Here is a 21566-nt window from a genome sequence, read left to right as displayed (position 1 = left end):
CTGTATAGAAATTTGTCCATTTCATCCAGGTTTTCTACTTTTGTTGATTATAGCCTTTTGTAGTGGGATGTGATGATATTTTGGATTTCCTCAGCTTCTGTTTTTATGTCTCCTGTTTCATTTCTGATTTTTAAAATTGGGATACTGTCCCTTTGCCCTCTAGTCAGGCTAAAGGTTTATCTATCTTTTTTATTTTCTCAAAGAACCAGCTACTGGTTTGGTTGATTCTTTGTATAGTTCTCTTTGTTTCCATTTGGGTGATTTCAGCCCTGATTTTGATTATTACCTGTCATCTACTCCTCTTGGGTGAATTTGCTTCCTTTTGTCCTAGAGTGTATAGGTATACTATCAGGCTGGTAGTGTATGCTCTTTCTAGTTTCTTTTTGGAGGCACTCAGAGCTATGAGTTTTCCTCTTAGAAATGCTTTCATTGTGTCCCATAAGTTTGTGTAAGTTGTGGCTTTATTTTCATTAAACTCTAAAATGTTGTTAATTTCTTTCTTTATTTCTTCCTTGACCAAGTTATGATTGGCTAGAGTGTTGTTCGATTTCCAGGTGAAAATTGGTTTTCTGTTATTTATGTTGTTATTGAATGTCACCCTTATTCTGTGGTGATCTGATAGGATGCATGTGCTAATTTCAATATTTTTATGCCTTTTCTGGCCTGTTTTATGACCAATTATAGAAAAATGATTGTTGCTTCCTGTTATTTTGTTGTTGTTGTTGTTGTTATAGTTGGGATTCTTTTCTTTAGGCTATCATATTTTTGGTTTGTTGAAGCATTACTTTCTTTCATTTTCAAAGTTGTAGTTTCAGTCCTTGTGTTGTGTTTTCCCTTTATTATCCTTTGAAGGGCTGGATTCATGGAAAGATATTGTGGGAATTTGGTTTTGACTTGAAACACTTTGGGTTTCTCAATCTATGGTAATTGAGAGTTTTGCTGGATAAAGTAGCCTGGGCTGGCTTTTGTGTTCTCTTAGGGTCTGTATAACATCTGGCGATAATCTTCTGGCTTTCTTAGTCTCTGATGAGAAGTCTGGTGTAATTCTAATAGGTCTGCCTTTATATGTCACTTGACCTTTTTCCCTTAATACTTTTAATATTCTATCTTTATTTAGTGGATTTGTTGTTCTCATTATTATGTGCTGGGAGGAAATTCTTTTCTGGTCCAGTCTATTTAGAGTTTTGTAGGATTCTTGTATGATCATAGGCATCTCTTTCATTAGGTTTGAGAAGTTTTGGTTTTTGTTTCTGTTTTTGTTTGGTTTTTTGGTTGGTTGATTTTCTTCTATAATTTTGTTGAAGATATTTGCTGGCCCTTTAATTTGAAACTCTTCATTCTCATCTACTCCTAGTATCTGTAATTTTGGTCTTCTCATTATGTTCTGGATTTCCTGGATTTCTTGGGTTAGAATCTTTTTGCATTTTGCATTTTCTTTGATTGTTGTGTCCATGATTTCTATGGAATCTTCTGCTTCTGATATTCTCTCCTCCATCTCTTATATTCTGTTGCAAATTCTCATATCTATGGCTCCAAATTTCCTTTGTAGGTTTTTTACCTCCGAAGTTGTCTCCCTTTGACTTTTCTTTAATGTTTCTACTTTCCTTTTTAGGTCTTGGATGTTTTTGTTCAATTCCATCACCTGTTTGTTTGTGTCTTCCTGTAATTCATTACAGGATTTCTGTGTTTCTTTTTTAAGGGCTTCTACTTGTGTAGCAGAGTTTTCCTGTAATTCTTTAAAAGAATTTTGGGTTTCCTCTTTATGGGCTTCTACCTGTTTAACTATGGTTTTTTTGTATTTCTTTAAGTGCGTTATTAAATTACTTCTTAAAATCCTCTTCCAGCATCTTGCAATATGATTTTAAAAATGAATCGTGTTTTTCAGGTTTGTTGGTGTATCCAGGACTCGCTGTGGTGGGAGAGCTGGTTTTTGATGATGGTGAGTGGTCTTGGTTTCTTTTAGTAAGATTCTTACATTTGCCTTTTGCCATCTGGTAAACTCTGGTGTTAGTTGTTATAGCTGTCTCTGGCCGGAGTTTGTTTCTACTGTGATTATGTTAGCCTCTGTCAGCAGTCCTGGGAGTCTAACTCTCTCCTGAGTCCCAGTGTTCAGAATATTCTCTGCATGCCACCTCCACTCTTGCAGGGAAGGTGCACGGAGATCTGGAGCTCAGCTTTACCTCCTGGCTGAAAATGCAGGCCTGAAAGGGGCGCTTTCCCAGAAGAGATGTTGCTTCTGCAGCCTGTGAGCCCTCCGTGGAGACCACATCTCTTCTTGCGGGAAAAGTGTGCAGATGTCTGGAGCTCAGTTCTTCTTCCTGGCTGAAGATTCAGGCCCAAAAGATGCTCTGTTCTAGAAGCTTTGCTGCTTTTTCAGCAAGTGCACTCTCCTGCCCAGACTTGTCTCTTCTGGACCTGGGACACAAGATGACTCTCTCACTCTTAGAGCTTAGAGCTTAGTGCTTCGAGCCCTCCCTGGATGCCACCTCTCCTCTGGTGTAATAAGTCTCTGTGCTTCTCCTTTAAAGTGCTTCTATCTGTTTCCTTTGCTCCCCTGTTTTTCTCTAAGGGAGTTATTTATATCCTCCATAAAATCTTCTGTAAGCTTCACGACACATGATTTTAACTCTACATCTTGCTTTTCTGGTGTGTTGGGGATTCCAGGACTTGCTGTGTTGAGGGAACTGGCTTATGATGTTGCCAAATAATCTTGTTTTCTGTTGGTAAGATTCTTAGATTTGCCTTTTGCCATCTGGTTATCTCTGGTGTTAGATGTTCTTGCTGTCTCTGGCTGGAGCTTGTTCCTCCTGTAGGTGTGTAATCCTCTGTCTCCACTCCTGGAAGACTAGCTCTCTCCTGGCAGAACTTGTGCACTAAGGACTCTGGGACAGCCCAAGCTGTGGTTGCAGATTTTGGACAGGAAGAATCCTGTCCTAGCTGCTCCACTGATCTTGTTCTCCTTGTCAGCCCCTCTCCACAAAGTTATTGGACAGAGAGTGGCTGTCTAAACTTTTTTCCCAGGAGCAAAAAAAAAAAAAAAACCTCCTGGAAGAAGAGGTCCCTCCTGGTGGGAACCATGCTCAGCAGGCTGTGGAACAGCCTCAGGTAGCAGGTACTGATCCAGAAGTGATTTGTTAATGAACCAATATTATCGCTGTTATGTATGTGCTTCAAATTCGATGTGTTTGTTACAGTTATGTGCATCCAATAAGTGAGTCTGCATCCAATTTCATTCCAATATAGAAAATGACTTTACAATATTAGTTGCACCTAGTTGGTTATGATATATAACGATGTAATATATAAATTAGTTGTGAAGAAAAGTCTATATTCAATTTAATATATCAAGTGAATAAAATAGATGCAAAATGCCATCGAGATCAATTTTGTTAGCCATCTCAATCTTAGAATGTAGTAGGGAACCATTTTTTTTTCTTTAGTTCATTTGTTTGTTTGTTTTTAATTTCATGTTACTCTTCTTTGTTTTTCCCAAACAGGTTTTTGTATATTATGGTTCTGTATTTTGATTATATTTTAATTGGAATTTATTACTTCCTTTTTTCGGGTCACAAAAGGCTTACTATTTTTAGAAGAAATGTGAAGCCTTAATGATTTCAATGTCAAGTAAAATATGGAAACACTAACAACTTAGGAGAAAAGGCCAAATTCTCCAAACCAGTTTTTCTAGATCATATTCAAGGGAATATGGCAAAACAAATACAAATCTGTAATTAAAATAAATACAGAAAAGGAAGATAAATTCTGTTTTTAAAGGATCCCAAATCCTTTCAATTCTGGAAAAATGATTTATAAAACTTTCTTCATGAATTATATTTTAAAATTTAAATTATCTATTCTGGTTTTTAAAAAAGGAACTTTATTTATTCATTTTTTTATTCTCTAGCAAATATGGCAAGATTTTACTTACTTCCCTACATATAATTGCTGTTATCATCTCTCTCTCTCTCTCTCTCTCTCTCTCTCTCTCTCTCTCTCTCTCTCTCTCTCTGTCTCCCCACACAACAACAAAAACACAAAACCAAAAACTGAAAAGAAATGAAACGTAAATCTTGGAGTACATTAAACACAAACTTTTATGTATCCCATTTACTGCTTCTTATGGTATTTTTGGGATTCATGAATGTGTTATCTTTAAGAGATCATGCCAATAGCTTCAATTGTATCATGATGTTCATTCCTATATCAGTCTTTGAGGGTAAAAAAGACAGAGAGTGTAAGGAATTTTTAATTATGTTTGTATTCCAGATATGGTAGGTTTTGGAGTATGGGTGTACAAAGTGTCAAGGCACAGGATAAATGGTCTTTCAAATGATTTTGAAATTATAAAATTATAAAACTCAATATGGATATTTTAAAACAGTAAGTTCTTAAACTGAGTGATTGTATATACAATCAACTGGAACTTATTTTTCTTTAAACAACAACAAAAAAAAATCCTTCTTTGGTATATGTGTAGTCTTCTATTGTTTACCAAGTAAATTAGAACAATATGCTTTTTCACACCGTTTACATGAGACCACAAAATCTATATGAAATATTTCACATGAACACTGTGCAAATCAACCCACATTTTCAGGGTTGAGTCAAGCACTGAATTGTTATGTGTTCATTAGGTACTGATATGGACATTTAGGAAGTATGTCATATTCTAATTTCTTTCCAATGAAGAAAATAACTTCTGAGTATAAGTTATGCCTCCGTATCAAATTTTTATATACAAATTAGTGGTAAAGGAGAGTCTATATATGGTTTAATATATCAACTCAATATAAGAGATGAAAAACGCTACTGATTTCACGGTTTGTGATGGCTATCTACTGCTCTGGGTGTTTTTCTCCTTGCTCCAAATTACTGGTTTTGGTTTCTACCAAAGAGGTATTTTTGTGGATTACATTTCTGTATTTTAATCTTTTTGTAAGATGAGTTCTGAGTCTGTGTGTTTCTCATGTATATTTTCATCAGATTTTGCTTGTTCCTTTTCTTTGTTCTATTCTGCTTTTTTTATTTTTGTTTATGTCATTTTATATTATATTTTAAATATTAATTTTTGTTTTAATAAGAGAAAATATTTGGGGCTGAGATGGGAAGTTTAAAGGATGAGACATGCTTGGTGGCACATGCCTTTAATCCCAGCACTTGGGAGGCAGAGGCAGGCAAATGTCTTAGCTCAAGGCCAGCCTGGTCTACAGAGAGAGTTCCAGGACAGCCAGGGATATTCAGAAAAACTCTGTCTCAAAAAAAATATTTTAAATAACAGTACCTATGGAAAAAAGTCAAATTCTAATTTTAAAAATTAAATAAAAGCTAGAAAGATTTCTTTACCTCACTTTAAAGACCTGTTTTCCTATGACATGCCCAAGGCTCATTTTCATGTGTGCCTAAACTCAATTGTTGTTAATATCTATTTACTCATCAAAAAGATAAAAAAATTCAAGCAGGCACAACATTTCTTTGAGTACATGTACTCTAAGATGTATAAAAACATATTTAGCAAACTTAAAGTTTGAAATATCTAATTAGGAAAATAAGGTAGTAAATGAATTGTGGTAATTTATAATCCTTCCTGTGTTGACTTTGAATGACATCACCAAAAATCTTAATATTCATACTTTATTAACTGAAATGGTGAATTTAAGTTCTCTGAGATATACTCACATTAAATTTCTTGGCCACAAAGTTTAATTAAAATTGAAGACATTTATACAAGTTCCAAGATTTCTAATGAGACCAATCCATGTTAAAACCAATAGAAGATAAATACATAGTATTTCAATACTGAGATGAAAGTCATGTCATATTTTGCATGTTGTGGATATTTTAATGGAAAAAGTAGCCTAGAAAGAACAGTTATTCAAATCCTGGAATGAAAAGAATTTATCAATGAATGACATAATTGTGCAGCATTTAGGTTTTAGTGTTAAAACATAGGATATGAAATATGTAAAAGCAGTACTTCATGACAATGTGTAAAATATTATTGCGAGCAAATAGCACCATGAGTAATTCTGCAAGCCAGGAAGAACACACAGTTATATGGGCAGAATGAAACAATGTTGTAGTCATGGTGTCATCCATATCATTTCTGCTTTGGTGGAGAATATAAATGGGAAAGAAAGTAGAAAAGAAAATTCTCAGAAGATTATGCTAGGCATGAAAACACTGAATGCAATGAAGAAAGGCATACCCTGATACAGCATAGAGTAGGTAGCGTCTCAAAACCTGGAGAGTATTTGAATACATTGTATAACTGAATATTTGTCCTTTAACTCATATGAATTAGGAAAGACTTTTTAAATTATTGTAATAGAGTGTCATAGGTTAATAGAGTATGGCCAGGGGCAGGAGGCAGGTCTTTCCTGAACATTTAGAAAAGCAAAAATTTTGTACATGCACCTTCATTGACTCACTGGGATAAATTTTGCAGGCTCAGGTAAAAAACAATCTGAGTCTGTCCATTAACAGTTAAGACTCATGACCTAATCATAGGAATGAAAAAACAGACCCACATTCATAATTATCAGAGACTCTTATACCTAATGTGAACTCAGATAAATTAGGATGTAAACTTCACAGTACTGCAAAAGAAAAAAAAAAAAAACAGTTAATACCATGCTTTGAAATTTTTAAACTGTGCTTTCAAGTCAGGGAAGAAAAATGTTAATTCAAAAGTGACACTAAGACTCACCTGGCTTATTTCTTAATTTGTGCAGTCTTCACAATTTTAAGAAGGAAAGAGATTCCCTTAGAGCTCAGTAGCTTTTTTTTTGTCTTTTTATTTATTTTTTTTGACTGGCAATTAAAATACCAATTCAATCATGATATAGGTGGAAATGCTAAAGTCTACAAACCAGTTTCTGTAGGTCACACAATAGAAAAAATTCAAGATAATTATCAATCTGTACATAAAATTAAAAAATAGAAAGAAGACATATTTAATGGTTAACTCTCCTGAAAATTTCTCAAATCAGCCAAAAATTTTTTTGAAAAATCTGTTCTGTAATTTACATATAAACTTTAAATTGTTTAGTATTCCTAATTTTTAAACAGTATATTTTAATGAAATATTCATCTTCTACCAAATATGTTCATGTTCTCCTCTGTTACCAACACACATTTTTTTCTTCATTATCTCTCTTAGGGTAAAACACAAAAACATAAACCATAAAACTGACCAAAAAAAAAGGAAGGAAAGAAAGAAGAGAAAAGTAAATCATGTAGTCCATGAAACACAAACTTCTATTATCTGCTGAACTACTAATTTTGGTTAAGCTTGGGGTGGGTTATTTTGTTATCCTTAAAAGATCATGCCCATAGCTTCAAAAACTGTATCATGTTAATTATTTCTGTGCCAGTCTTTAAAGGTAACAAACATATTGAGTGTAAAGAATTTTAAAACTTGCAAGTGTTTCAGATGTGTTGACATTTTTACATGGGTAATGAGAGTCATGGGATATGATAAATTGTTATCTCAAAGGCTTTTGGAATTCTATTTTATTTCATAATTTTGGAATTATAAAATGAAATATAGATACTTTCATCTAGTAATTTTAACAACAATAGAATTGATTTGTAATCAACTTGCACATGTTTTTTAATTCTTGTTAGGTATATGCTGTAGCCTTGTTTTATTACCAAAGAGATTAGAATGATCTGGTTTTTTGACATTGTTTACATGAGAGGTTAAAATCCATGAGATGTTTCCCAGGATAGCTCTGTAAATCAACCTATATTTTAGGTGTTGTGTAAGGGATTGAACTGCTATATGTCCATAATTTATTTTTATTCAGTAAGGGTGTCTCGGTCTACAAAATGAGTTCTAGGACAACCAGGGCTTTACAGAAAAACCCTGTCTCAGAAATCCAATACACACACACACACACACACACATTTCCAATAAAGGAAATAATTTCTAATAGTAAGCTTGATCTCAATACCAAAGTATAATGTCCTAGTTAAGAAGAATCCATATTTAATTTAATATAACAAGTCAATAGGAGAGATGAAAAGTGCAATGAAGTTCATATTTTTTGTTGGCTCTCGACTGCAGGGAATCTTGTGGAGCTTTTTTTATTTTTTTTATTTTTTTTCTATTTGTCTTGGATTCAAATTTTATGTTAATGTTTTGTTTTTGTTTTTAACCAAACAAGTTTTTTGTATATTAGAGCTTTACATTTTGATTTTATTTTACTATGAGTTCCATGTCTCTTTAATTCTCTTGTGTGTTCCCATCTCCTTTTATTTGTCTGTTTATTATGCTCTACTCCCGTTTGGTTGTTTATTTTTGTTAAAGTCATTGGACATTAAATTTTTTATGTATTTGCCTTTTAATGCAATAAAATATTGAGGATTATATAGGAAGTATAAAAGATATAATAGGGGAACCTATCATAATACCTATACCTGTTGGAAAAAATATCTAATTCTATTTTTAAAAATGAAAATAAGCTAGCAATTTTTTTCTTTACCTCTCTCTAAGTATGTTTTCTTACACAATGCCCAAGAATCATTCTTACATCTCCATAAACTTAAATGTTTTTTAATATCTTTTCATCAAGAAGCTTACATTGGCAGTTACACACATATTAAAAATGAAAAAGAGAAAACCCTGATACAGCGTACAGTTATTTAGCATATTAGCACAAGATGAGATTTTGAATATTGGTGTTTGCCATGTATGAATTTTGGAAGATATTTTAAAAACATTGTATGAGATTCTCATAGGCTAATAATTAGAATGTCCGAAGTGGGTGAAGGCAGGTTTTCCTTGAACATATGGAAAAGGTCAAACTTAGTAAGGAAACCTTCGTTTACTTACTGAGATAAATTTGACATCATAAAGAGCAAAACAGTAGGAGTCTATCCATAGTGACTTAATATACATAAGATTCACAAATGACATGTTTTGTTTTTTTTTTTTTTTACATATAAGAGATGTCCTTAACTATGATTGTCTCAAAAATATTGTAAAACACAAACCTTTCTCTACTGTGACTAAAATAACAAACATCAATTATTACCATGTACTGCAAGAGTTAAACTGAATGTACTGGAATGTGAAGAAAATTATTAATTCAAACATTTCTATCAAAATTCACACGGTTTGTTAGTTCCTTTTTACAGTCCACAATTTGTGCACAATTTTACTAGATAAAGATGGGCCCTGGCAGTGTTTGGACTGCCAAGAAAAATCATATATCAATCACATATTGGATAGCAGGCCAAATACTACAATCCAGTTTCTCTAGGTCACTCACCAGGAAATGTGGCAAGATAAATATCAATCTGTACTTATAACAAAGACAAAGATAGGAGAAAATTCAACATTCATAAGATCCTGAAAATTTCTAGACTCTGTAAAAGTTCTTATTTCTGTTCAGTAAAGTATTTTCTTTAAAAATTTAGATTGATTATTTTTTCTGGTTTTCTTACAATATACTTTAATTGTATACATTTGCTGTACATGTTCGCTCTTAGCACATAAACAAATACAAAGCCCACAAAAATGAAAAATAAATCATAGAGTTCATTATACAATAAAATGTGTTGTTTGGGGAAAAATTCTTGAATAGAACAGCAATGGCTTGTGCTGTAAGATCTAGAATTGACAAGTGGGACCTCATGAAACTGCAAAGCTTCTGCAAGGCAAAAGACACCATAAATAAGACAAAAAAAACCACCAACAGATTGGGAAAGGATCTTTACCTATCCTAAATCAGATAAGGGACTAATATCCAATATATATAAGGAACTCAAGAAGTGGACTCCAGAAAGTCAAATAACCCCATTAAAAATGGGGCTCAGAACTGAACAAAGAATTCGCACCTGAAGAATACCGAATAGCAGAGAAGCACCTGAAAAAATGTTCAACATCCTTAATCATCAGGGAAATGCAAATCAAAACAACCCTGAGATTCCACCTCACACCAGTCAGAATGGCTAAGATCAAAAATTCAGGTGACAGCAGATGCTGGCGAGGATGTGGAGAAAGAGGAACACTTCTCCATTGTTGGTGGGATTGCAAGCTTGTACAACCACTCTGGAAATCAGTCTGGCGGTTCCTCAGAAAATTGGACATAGTACTACTGGAGGATCCAGCAATACCTCTCCTGGGCATATATCCAGAAGATGTCCCAACCGGTAAAAAGGACACATGCTCCACTATGTTCATAGCAGCCCTATTTATAAATAGCCAGAAGCTGGAAAGAACCCAGATGTCCCTCAATAGAGGAATGGATACAGAAATTATGGTACATTTACACAATGGAGTACTACTCAGCCATTAAAAAGAATGAATTTATGAAATTCCTAGCCAAATGGATGGACCTGGAGGGCATCATCTTGAGTGTGGTAACACAATCACAAAGGAACTCACACAATATGTATTCACTGATAAGTGGATATTAGCCCAAAACTTAGGGTATCCAAGATATAAGATCCAATTTGCTAAACGCATGAAACTCAAGAAGAACGAATACCAAAATATGGATACTGTGCCCCTTCTTAGAATTGGGAACAAAACAGCCATGGTAGAAGTTACCGAGACAAAGTTTGGAGCTGTGATGAAAGGATGGACCATCTAGAGACTGCCATATCCAGGGATCCATCCCATAATAAGCCTCTAAACGCGGACACCATTGCATACACTAGCAAGATTTTGCTGAAAGAACCCAAATATAGCTGTCTCTTGTGAGACTATGCAGGGGCCTAGCAAATACAGGAGTGGATGCTCACAGTCAGCTATTGGATGTATCACAGTGTTCCCAATGGAGAAGCTAGAGAAAGTACCCAAGGAGCTAAAGGGATCTGCAACCCTATAGTTGGAACAACATGATGAACTAACCAGTACCCCGGAGCTCTTGTCTCTAGCTGCATATGTATCGAAAGATGGCCTATTCGGCCATCACTGGAAAGAGAGGTCCATTGGACTTGCAAACTTTATATGCCCCAATATAGAGGAATGCCAGGGCCAAAAGAATGGGAATGGGTGGGTAGGGAAGTGGGGGGCACTATGGAAAACTTTTGGGATAGCATTGGAAATGTAATTGAGGAAAATATGTAATAAAAAATATTAAAAATTAAAAAAAAATATGTTGTTTCCCAAGTTCTCGACATTGAATTGCTTATTGTAGGATCACCTTTCTTTTCGTTTTTTTGGTTTTTTTTTTTTTTTTTTTGCATTATTTTTTCATTGTTTTTTTCAATCCAGATTCTATCCCCTTCTGACCCACCCTCTGACTGTTACATGCCACATGTCGCTTCCCAGGCCCCATCTCCATGAGGATGCCCAATCCTCCAGGCCACCCAACCGGATTTCTTCACTTCCTGGAACCTCCAGCATCTTGAGGTTTAGGTGCATCTTATCTGACTGAGTGCAGACCTGGCAGTCTTCTGCTCTACTGGGGCCTCATATCAGCTGATGTATGCTGCTCCATTGGTGACCCAGTGCCTATGAGATCAAGGAGAGTTGAGACTATTGGTCTTCCTACAGGGTTACACTCCTTCTCAACCTCTTCCATCTTTTCCCTAATTTAACCATGAGGGTTGGCAATTTCTATAAATTGTTTAGATATTAATATCTGCATCTGACTCCCTCAGGTGCTTGTTGGATCTTTCAGTGGGCAGCAGCTTCTTCTTGGGGCAAGGGCTAAACTTCTCCTATTACAACAGCTTCTCTTACTCTACTTCTACTCATGACAAGCGCTAAACCAACTCATATTACAACAGCTTATCTTCTACTTCTACTCACAGCAGGGGCTAAAACTACTCTCTTCACTACTTGTGCTGACTCACCTCCTTCTAGCTCCAACCCACTTCATCCAATCAGAATTCACACACGCTCCAGGCATGAGCTCAGGTCATTAACAGATAGGCTAACAGGTCCCAATCATGAGGAACATTCCAGCCTGGCAGGCAGAACACACATGCAGCCTCACTGAGCAGCTCGGGCAAGGCAGTAAACAAGTGGGTTTCATGGGGCCTGCAGCCATACTGCTTCCCACAGCAAACAGGCTAATGTGTAACTCCAAAAGCTTTTTAAACTCTAAGATGAGAAAATCAGTGGAGAGGCTGAATTGATGGCTCAGTGACTGTTCTTCCAAAGGTCTTGAGTGCAATTCCCAAAAAACACATGGTGGCTCCCAGCCATGTCTAATGTGATCTGACTGTGACACAATGATCATATGCATACAAAAAATCATTTATAAAAGTAAAATCAAAAGCAATACATGTAAATAATAAATTTGATAAACAGTATTCATGGATATGCATAGAAATGTCATTTGTTGAGGGGTTATTTGGAAAGACATCCTGTTCGAAAGCACACTGCTAAGCTTCAAAAATATGCTCCCATGTTGCTTGTTTGATTAATTGAAGTTGTCAAAACATAGTCTTTATGAGAACAAGAATGCTTGGAATTGGTTGCCGAAGGGATCTGCAATCCTATAGGTGGAACAACAATATGAACTCACAAATACACCCACCCCCCAAACTCCCCGGAGCTTGTGTCTCTAGCTGCATTTGTATCAGAAGATCGCCTAGTTGGCCATCAGTAGAAAGAGAGGCCCAGTGTTTGTGAATACATTTTGCCTCAGTACAGTGGAATGCCAGGGCCAAGAAGTGGAAGTGGGTAAGTGGTAGAGTGTGTGTGTGTGTGTGTGTGTGTGTGTGTGTGTGTGTGTGTGACTTTTGGGATAGCATTGGAAATGTAAATGAAATAAATACCCAATTAAATAATTTTAAAAAGATCTATTTTCAGTTGAAAGTTCTAACACTGACACTATTACTTATGCCATGTTGTTCTTTCATACAGTAGCCTTTCATTGCTATCTTTTGAAAGGCACTACAAGCAGCTGACTGAGACAGATGCAGATAGTTACAGCCAACCATTAGATTGAGGTAAGAGACAACTATGGAAGAATTAACAGAAAAACTGGAGGAGCTGATGGGTGTGACACCCCATTGGAAAAACAACACTATCAATAACATGGAAGCCCTCAGAGGTCCCAGAGCCTAAACAGCCACCCAAAGTACATATATGAGCTAGTCTATAGCCATGGTGTATATGTAGCTGAGGACTGTCTTGTCTGACCTCATGAGTGAGGATGAATTTAAATCAGTAGAATTTGTTCCCGCAGAGATGATGGCAGTGAGGTTAGGATGGATGGGGGAGCACACTCTCAGAAACAAAGGGGAAAAGGGAAGGGGAAAATCACAGTAAGGGGAATCTAGGAGTTGTAGTAACATTTGCAATATAAATGATTAATATTATTTAATAAAAAAGTTTTAAAAAGATGAATTTGAATAGACATAAACACCTAGATAAATGCTCTACCTATTTTCAAGTTTATTATTTTTGTTGCTTTTGCTTCTGAATTCCTTTGTGTTTTGATTTCTATCCTGCATTTTATATAAATTATGCCTCCTGTATTTAAAATTTCCCTGAAATAGTAATTGATAACTTTATAGCCCTAGAACAACATGCCAAACATTTTCTCTGAAAATGTTATCTCTTGAGCTCATATTAGAAAATATTTCCCCTGTATTTTTTTCCTCTTGAAGGGGGTCTGGGAGTTTTATTACACACACCTACACACACACACACACACACAGAGAGAGAGAGAGAGAGAGAGAGAGAGAGAGAGAGAGAGAGAGATGATATATAAATGTACAAATACAAATGTAAATATATTGCATTTCTGATAAGTCCTTAGTCAAATTAACTAAAGGACCCAGAGGCAGCATTCCAGTTAACAAGATTAAAAATGTTTTTCTCTTTTAATTATTTTAAAAAATATTTCTCTTTTTTTTCAGTCCACATTTTATCCCCATTCTGGTCTGACCCACCAACGTTTTCTCATCCCATTCCTCATCTCCCTGACACAAAGAGTATGTCCCTACTCTCCCATCCCTCCCAACCTCCACCCACCATACCAGAACTGCTCACTTCCTGGAACCTAAACTCTGTGGAGAGTTAGCAATGCCATCTCTCCCTAAGCCTAGACCAGGCAGCCCTATGCTTTATATGAGTTAGGGGCTCATTCTAGATGGTGTATGCAGCCTTTTTGGTGGCTCAGTGTCTGAGAGATCTCAAGGGTCCAGGTTAGTTCAGAATGTTGATCTTCATATGTCGTTGCTCAAATTCTTTCAGCCTTTCCCTATTTATGCCGTATGGGTCCCCGAATTCATTGCATTGGTTAGGTGTATGGATCTGTTCCTGTTTCAGTCATCTGCTTATTTGACTTCTTGAAAAAAGAGCTATGCTAGGCTTCTGTCTGAAAGTAGACCATAAGATCAATAATACTGTCAGGCCTTGGAGCCCCCTCTTGAGCTGGATTCCAAGTTGGGTCTGTCACTGGACCTCTTTTCCCTCAGTCTCTTCTCCATTTTTGTCCCTGCAGTCCTTTTAGATAAGAAAAATTCCGTGACAAGCCCATCTCTCCACTTAGTACACTGCCTTTCTTCCGGAGGTGGACTCTTGGTTTTCTATTTTTTAGTAATCAACCATCAGGATTATATGATAGTCATATTTACTTCTGTCAATTCATGTCCTCTTTTCATCCATCAGAACATCCATATACTCATCTCTCTACAAATCTAGTATAAGCATTATCTGATTTATCCACTGTATCATATTTTATTCCCCAATGTATTTGTCTAAAACTAATGTAAATGTGCATGTAAAGAAACAGGTACAGGGGCTGGAGAGATGGCTCAGTGGTTAAGAGCACCAACTGCTCTTCTGAAGGTCCTGAGTTCAAATCCCAGCAACCACATGGTGGCTCAAAACCATGCATAATGAGATCGAATACCCTCTTCTGGTGCATCTGAAGACAGCTACACTCTACTTAGATATAATAATAAATAAATCTTTAAAAAAAGAAAAGAAAAGAAACAGGTACAGTATTCATGGCTGTCAGGTTTATGACTATTGCAGTCACTATAGAAGTTAGTGTAGAGTGTTTTCTAAAAGCTAGAAATCAATCTACTGCACGATCCAATGAGGCTACATTCTTTATCCATTTAAATGTTAGTGAAAAGGAAAAATGCATTCTCTGTAGATTGAATTCTATGAGTATACATATAATCAGTTGGATGTGATGTTGATCATTCTCAGTGCAATATATGACTATGTCAGTTTTTTATGTCACTCAAGGTTGTTCTTGAATATGCATATCTCCAGATATTTGTTGCAAACAGATGATCTTCGCAACTGCATATAAATATCTGGGAATTTTCATTTTATAAGAAGTGGGTACTATGTCAGATTTTTATTAAATCAATTCAGTCTTGTAGGTTAGTATATGTATATCACAAACAAGCTTCTATTTAAGCCATGCTATGTAACCTCCACCCCCCATCAGGCTGAAACCTGTTTGCTCAGGTTTCACTATTTACGTCTGTGAGGAGCCTGCAACTCTATTGTTCTGCCACACCCATTGCCACCTTGCTCTTCTGGAGCCATACATGTGGTTACTCTTCATATGTAATATGGACAATCATAGAAGGAAACTTTATTGAACATAGCCACATTGGAAAGAAGAACATAGTCCAATAATATCGAAATATACCATCTGATCAACTTGATTTTCTAGGGAAATGATTATATTTAAGTAGATGTTTAGAGATATACACAACTATGCAGTCTTATTATAAGTGTGGTCCCACCTTTTTTTGACTCACCTTTATCTTGGTTTCAAGGTAGACCAGTTGTCAAAACTAATGAAACCACATTCAAAGAGGAAGAATGTACCTCTATTTGGACCAGATCTTCACGTTTTACTTCTCTCTTCTTGGTTTTCCTAGCAGAATTCCAGCTCCTTAGACCATTGTGGCATTGCTTGGAAGCCAAAGGAAGGTAAATGGGACAATGTTTCCATACTTGGCTAGTTATAGAGTGATGTCAGAACCAGTCCACTCATCAATCCTTCAGGAGCTCATCAGCTTTTGTACGCGGACATTTTAAATAAATAATATATGGGCTTTTAAGATTTTGTTTTATTATTAAAATGTGTGTGTGTGTGTGTGTGTGTGTGTGTGTGTGTGTGTGTGTGTGTAGAGGTATGAGGTATGTGCACATGAGTAACTTTCTGATCTCCCTGAAGGGTGTTCTGAGCCAACTGATGTGAATGTTTGAATCTGAACATTGAGCACCAGGAAGGGCAGTGTATACCCTTATATTCTGAGAAATCTCTACAGACCATTAAAGTATTTTCTTAAGATTTTAATTTTAAAAGTTTCAATGACCAAAGTTAAAATACCATTAATCATATGGAACTAGAAAATGATTTATGAGAAAAGCACCGGGGCAGCTAGGGCACAGGGTCCGCTGACACTCGCCAGCTACCCACAACACCCGCCACAGGATCTTAAGACTTCTGGTGAGTGGAACACAGCTTCTGCTCCAATCCAATTGCGCGCGGGACCTGAGACTGCATTAGTTAGGGAAGCAGAAACCAGCCTGAGTAGGGCCACAGGCCTCATCCGGCCGGATCAGCGCCGGGGTAGCTAGAGCGCAGGGTTGCCTGACACCCGCCAGCTACCCACGACCCCCGCAACAGGATTTTGAGACTGCTGGTGAGTGGAACACAGCTTCTGCTCCAGTCCAATCACGCGGGACCTGAGACTGCTTTAGTTGGGGAGGCAGAAATCCGGCCTACGTAGGGCCACAAGCCTCTTCCGGTCAGAAAAGCACCGGGGTAGCTAGGGCGCAGGGTCGGCTGACACTCACTAGCTACCCACAACACCCGCCACAGGATCTTAAGACTTCTGGTGAGTGGAACACAGCTTCTGCTCCAATCCAATTGCGCGTGGAACCAGAGACTGCATTAGTTAGGGAAGCAGAAAACCGGCCTGAGTAGGACCATAGGCCTCTTCCGGCTGGACCAGCACCAGGGTACCGACAGCTACCCACGACCCCCGCCACAGGATTTTGAGACTGCTGGTGAGTGGAACACAGCTTCTGCTCCAATCTTTAAACAGTGACAATGATAACAACTAACCCCAGAGATTACCAGATGGCGAAAGGTAAACGTAATAATCTTACTAACAGAAACCAAGACCACTCACCATCATCAGAACCCAGAACCCCCACTTCGCCCAGTCCAGGGCACCCCAACACACCGTAAAAGCTAGACACGGATCTAAAAGCATATCTCATGATGATGGTAGAGGACTTCAAGAAGGACTTTAATAACTCACTTAAGAATTACAGGAGAACATGGCTAAAGAGTTACAAATCCTTAAAGAAAAACAGGATAACACAATCAAACAGGTAGAAGTCCTTAAAGAAAAACAGGAAAACACATCCAAACAGATGATGGAAATGAACAAAACCATACTAGACCTAAAAAGGGAAGTAGACACAATAAAGAAAACCCAAAATGAGGCAACACTGGAGATAGAAACCCTAGGAAAGAAATCTGGAACCATAGATACGAGCATCAGCAACAGAATACAAGAGATGGAAGAGAGAATCTCAGGTGCAGAAGATTCCATAGAGAACATCGGCACAACAATCAAGGAAAATGTAAAATGCAAAAAGATCCTAACTCAAAACATCCAAGAAATACAGGACACAATGAGAAGACCAAACCTACGGATAATAGGAGTGGATGAGAATGAAGATTTTCAACTCAAAGGACCAGCAAACATCTTCAACAAAATTATAGAAGAAAACTTCCCAAATCTAAAGAAAGAGATGCCCATGAACATACAAGAAGCCTACAGAACTCCAAATAGACTGGACCAGAAAAGAAATACCTCCCGACACATAATAATCAGAACAACAAATGCTCTAAATAAAGATAGAATACTAAAAGCAGTAAGAGAAAAAGGCCAAGTAACATATAAAGGCAAGCCTATCAGAATTACACCAGATTTTTCACCAAAGACTATGAAAGCCAGAAGATCCTGGACGGATGTTATACAGACACTAAAAGAACACAAATTCCAGCCCAGGCTACTATACCCAGCCAAACTCTCAATTAACATAGATGGAGAAACCAAAGTATTCCACGACAAAACCAAACTCACACATTATCTCTCCACGAATCCAGCCCTTCAAAGGATAATAACAGAAAAAAAACAATACAAGGACAGAAACCATGCCCTAGAAACTACAAGAAGGTAATCCCTCAACAAACCTAAAAGAAGACAGCCACAAGAACAGAATGCCAACTTTAACAACAAAAATAACAGGAAACAACAATTACTTTTCCTTAATATCTCTTAATATCAATGGACTCAACCCCCGATAAAAAGACATAGACTAACAAACTGGCTACACAAACAAGACCCAACATTTTGCTGCTTACAGGAAACTCATCTCAGAGAAAAAGATAGACACTACCTCAGAATGAAAGGCTAGAAAACAATTTTCCAAGCAAATGGTATGAAGAAACAAGCTGGAGTAGCCATTCTAATATCTGATAAAATGATTGACTTCCAACCCAAAGTCATTAAAAAAGACAGGGAGGGACACTTCATACTCATCAAAGTTAAAATCCTCCAAGAGGAACTATCAATCCTGAATATCTATGCTCCAAATACAAAGGCAGCCACATTCATTAAAGAAACTTTAGTAAATCTCAAAGCACACATTGCACCTCATACAATAATAGTGGGAGACTTCAACACACCACTTTCACCAATGGACAGATCATGGAAAGAGAAACTAAACAGGGACACAGAGAAACTAAGAGAAATTATGAATCAAATGGATCTGGCAGATATCTACAGAACATTCTATCCTAAAACAAAAGGATATACCTTCTTCTCAGCACCTCATGGCACCTTCTCCAAAATTGACCACATAATTGGTCACAAAACAGGCCTCAACAGATACAAAAATATTGAAATTGTCCCATGCATACTATCAGATCACCATGGACTAAAGCTGATCTTCAATAACAAAATAAATAATAGAAAGCCAACCTTCACGTGGAAACTGAACAACACTCTTCTCAATGATACCTTGTTCAAATAAGGAATAAAGAAAGAAATTAAGGACTTTTTAGAGTTCAATGAAAATGAAGCCACAACATACCCAAACTTATGGGACACAATGAAAGCATTTCAAAAAGGAAAACTCATAGCTCTGAGTGCCTCCAAAAGGAAACTAGAGAGAGCACACATTAGCACCTTGACAAGACACCTAAAAGAACTAGAACAAAAGGAAGCAAATTCACCCAAGAGGAGTAGACGGCAGGAAATAATCAAACTCAGGGGTGAAATCAACCAAGTGGAAACAAGAAAAACTATTCAAAGAATCAACCAATCAAGGAGCTGGTTCTTTGAGAAAATCAACAAGATAGATAAACCCTTAGCCAGACTCACTAGAGGGCACAGGGAAAGCATCCTAATTAACAAAATCAGAAATGAAAAAGGAGACATAACAACAGATCCTGAAGACATCCAAAACACCATCAGATCCTTCTACCAAAGGCTATACTCAACAAAACTGGAGAACTTGGATGAAATGGAGAAGTTCCTAGACAGATACCAGGTACCAAAGTTGAATCAAGATCAGGTTAATGATCTAAACAGCCCTATATCCCCCAAAGAAATAGAAGCAGTCATTAATAGTCTCCCAACTAAAAAAAGCCCAGGGCCAGATTGGTTTAGTGCAGAGTTCTATCAGACCTTCAAAGAAGATCTAATCCCAGTTCTTCACAAACTATTCCACAAAATAGAAACAGAAGGTACTCTACCCAACTCATTCTATGAAGCCACATTTACTCTGATACCTAAACCACAAAAAGACCCAACAAAGATAGAAAAATTCAGACCAATATCCCTTATGAATATTGATGCAAAAATCCTCAATAAAGTTCTTGCTAACCGAATCCAAGAACACATCAAAACAATCATCCATCCTGACCAAGTAGGTTTCATCCCAGGGATGCAGGGATGGTTCAATATACGGAAATCCATCTTCGTAATCTAGTATATAAACAAAGTCAAAGACAAAAACCACATGGTCATCTCCTTTGATGCGGAAAAAGCATTTGACAAGATCCAACACCCATTCATGATAAAAGTCTTGGAAAGATCAGGAATTCAAGGCCCATACCTAAACATGATAAAAGCAATCTACAGCAAACCAGTAGCCAACATCAAAGTAAATGGTGAGAAGCTTGAAGCAATCCCTCTAAAATCAGGCACTAGACAAGGCTGTCCACTTTCTCCATACCTATTCAACATTGTACTTGAAGTCCTAGCCAGAGCAATTCGAGAACAAAAGGAGATCAAAGGGATACAAATTGGAAAAGATGAAGTCAAAATATCACTTTTTGCAGATGATATGATAGTATATATAAGTGACCCTAAAAATTCCACCAGAGAACTCCTAAGCCTGATAAACAGCTTCGGTGAAGTAGCTGGATATAAAATTAACTCAAACAAATCAATGGCCTTTCTCTACACAAAGAATAAACAGGCTGAGAAAGAAATTAGGGAAACAACACCCTTCTCAATAGTCACAAATAATATAAAATATCTTGGCGTGACTCTAACTAAGGAAGTGAAAGATCTGTATGATAAAAACTTCAAGTCTTTGAAAAAAGAAATTATAGAAGATCTCAGAAGATGGAAAGATCTCCCATGCTCATGTATTGGCAGGATCAACATTGTAAAAACGGCTATCTTGCCAAAAGCAATTTACAGATTCAATGCAATCCCCATCAAAATTCCAAATCAATTCTTCAACTAATTAGAAAGTGCAATCTGCAAATTCATCTGGAATAACAAAAAAACCTAGGATAGCAAAAACTCTTCTCAAGGATAAAAGAACCTCTGGTGGAATCACCATGCCGGACCTAAAGCTCTACTACAGAGCAATTGTGATAAAAACTGCACGGTACTGGTATAGTGACAGACAAATAGACCAATGGAATAGAATTGAAGACCCAGAAATGAACTCACACACCTACGGTCACTTGATCTTCGACAAGGGAGCTAAAAACATCCAGTGGAAGAAAGACAGCATTTTCAACAAATGGTGCTGGCACAACTGGTTGTTAACATGTAGAAGAATGCGAATCTATCCATTCCTATCTCCTTGTACTAAGGTCAAGTCTAAGAGGATCAAGGAACTTCACATAAAACCAGAGACACTGAAACTTATAGAGGAGAAAGTGGGGAAAAGCCTTGAAGATATGGGCACAGGGGAAAAATTCCTGAATCGAACAGTAATGGCTTGTGCTGTAAGATCGAGAATTGACAAGTGGGACCTCATGAAACTACAAAGCTTCTGCAAGGCTAAAGACACCATCAATAAGACAAAAAAACCACCAACAGATTGAGAAAGGATCTTCACCTATCCTAAATCAGATAAGGGACTAATATCCAATATATATAAAGAACTCAAGAAGGTGGACTCCAGAAAGTCAAATAACCCCATTAAAAAATGGGGCTCAGAACTGAACAAAGAATTCTCACCTGAGGAATACCGAATGGCAGAGAAGCACCTGAAAAAATGTTCAACATCCTTAATCATCAGGGAAATGCAAATCAAAACAACCCTGAGATTCCAGCTCACACCAGTCAGA

Source organism: Mus caroli, unplaced genomic scaffold (genome assembly GCF_978045245.1).
Source record: "Mus caroli unplaced genomic scaffold, Mus_caroli_1 scaffold_22, whole genome shotgun sequence".
Lineage (NCBI taxonomy): Eukaryota > Metazoa > Chordata > Mammalia > Rodentia > Muridae > Mus > Mus caroli.
Note: the sequence above shows the minus strand (reverse complement) of the source record.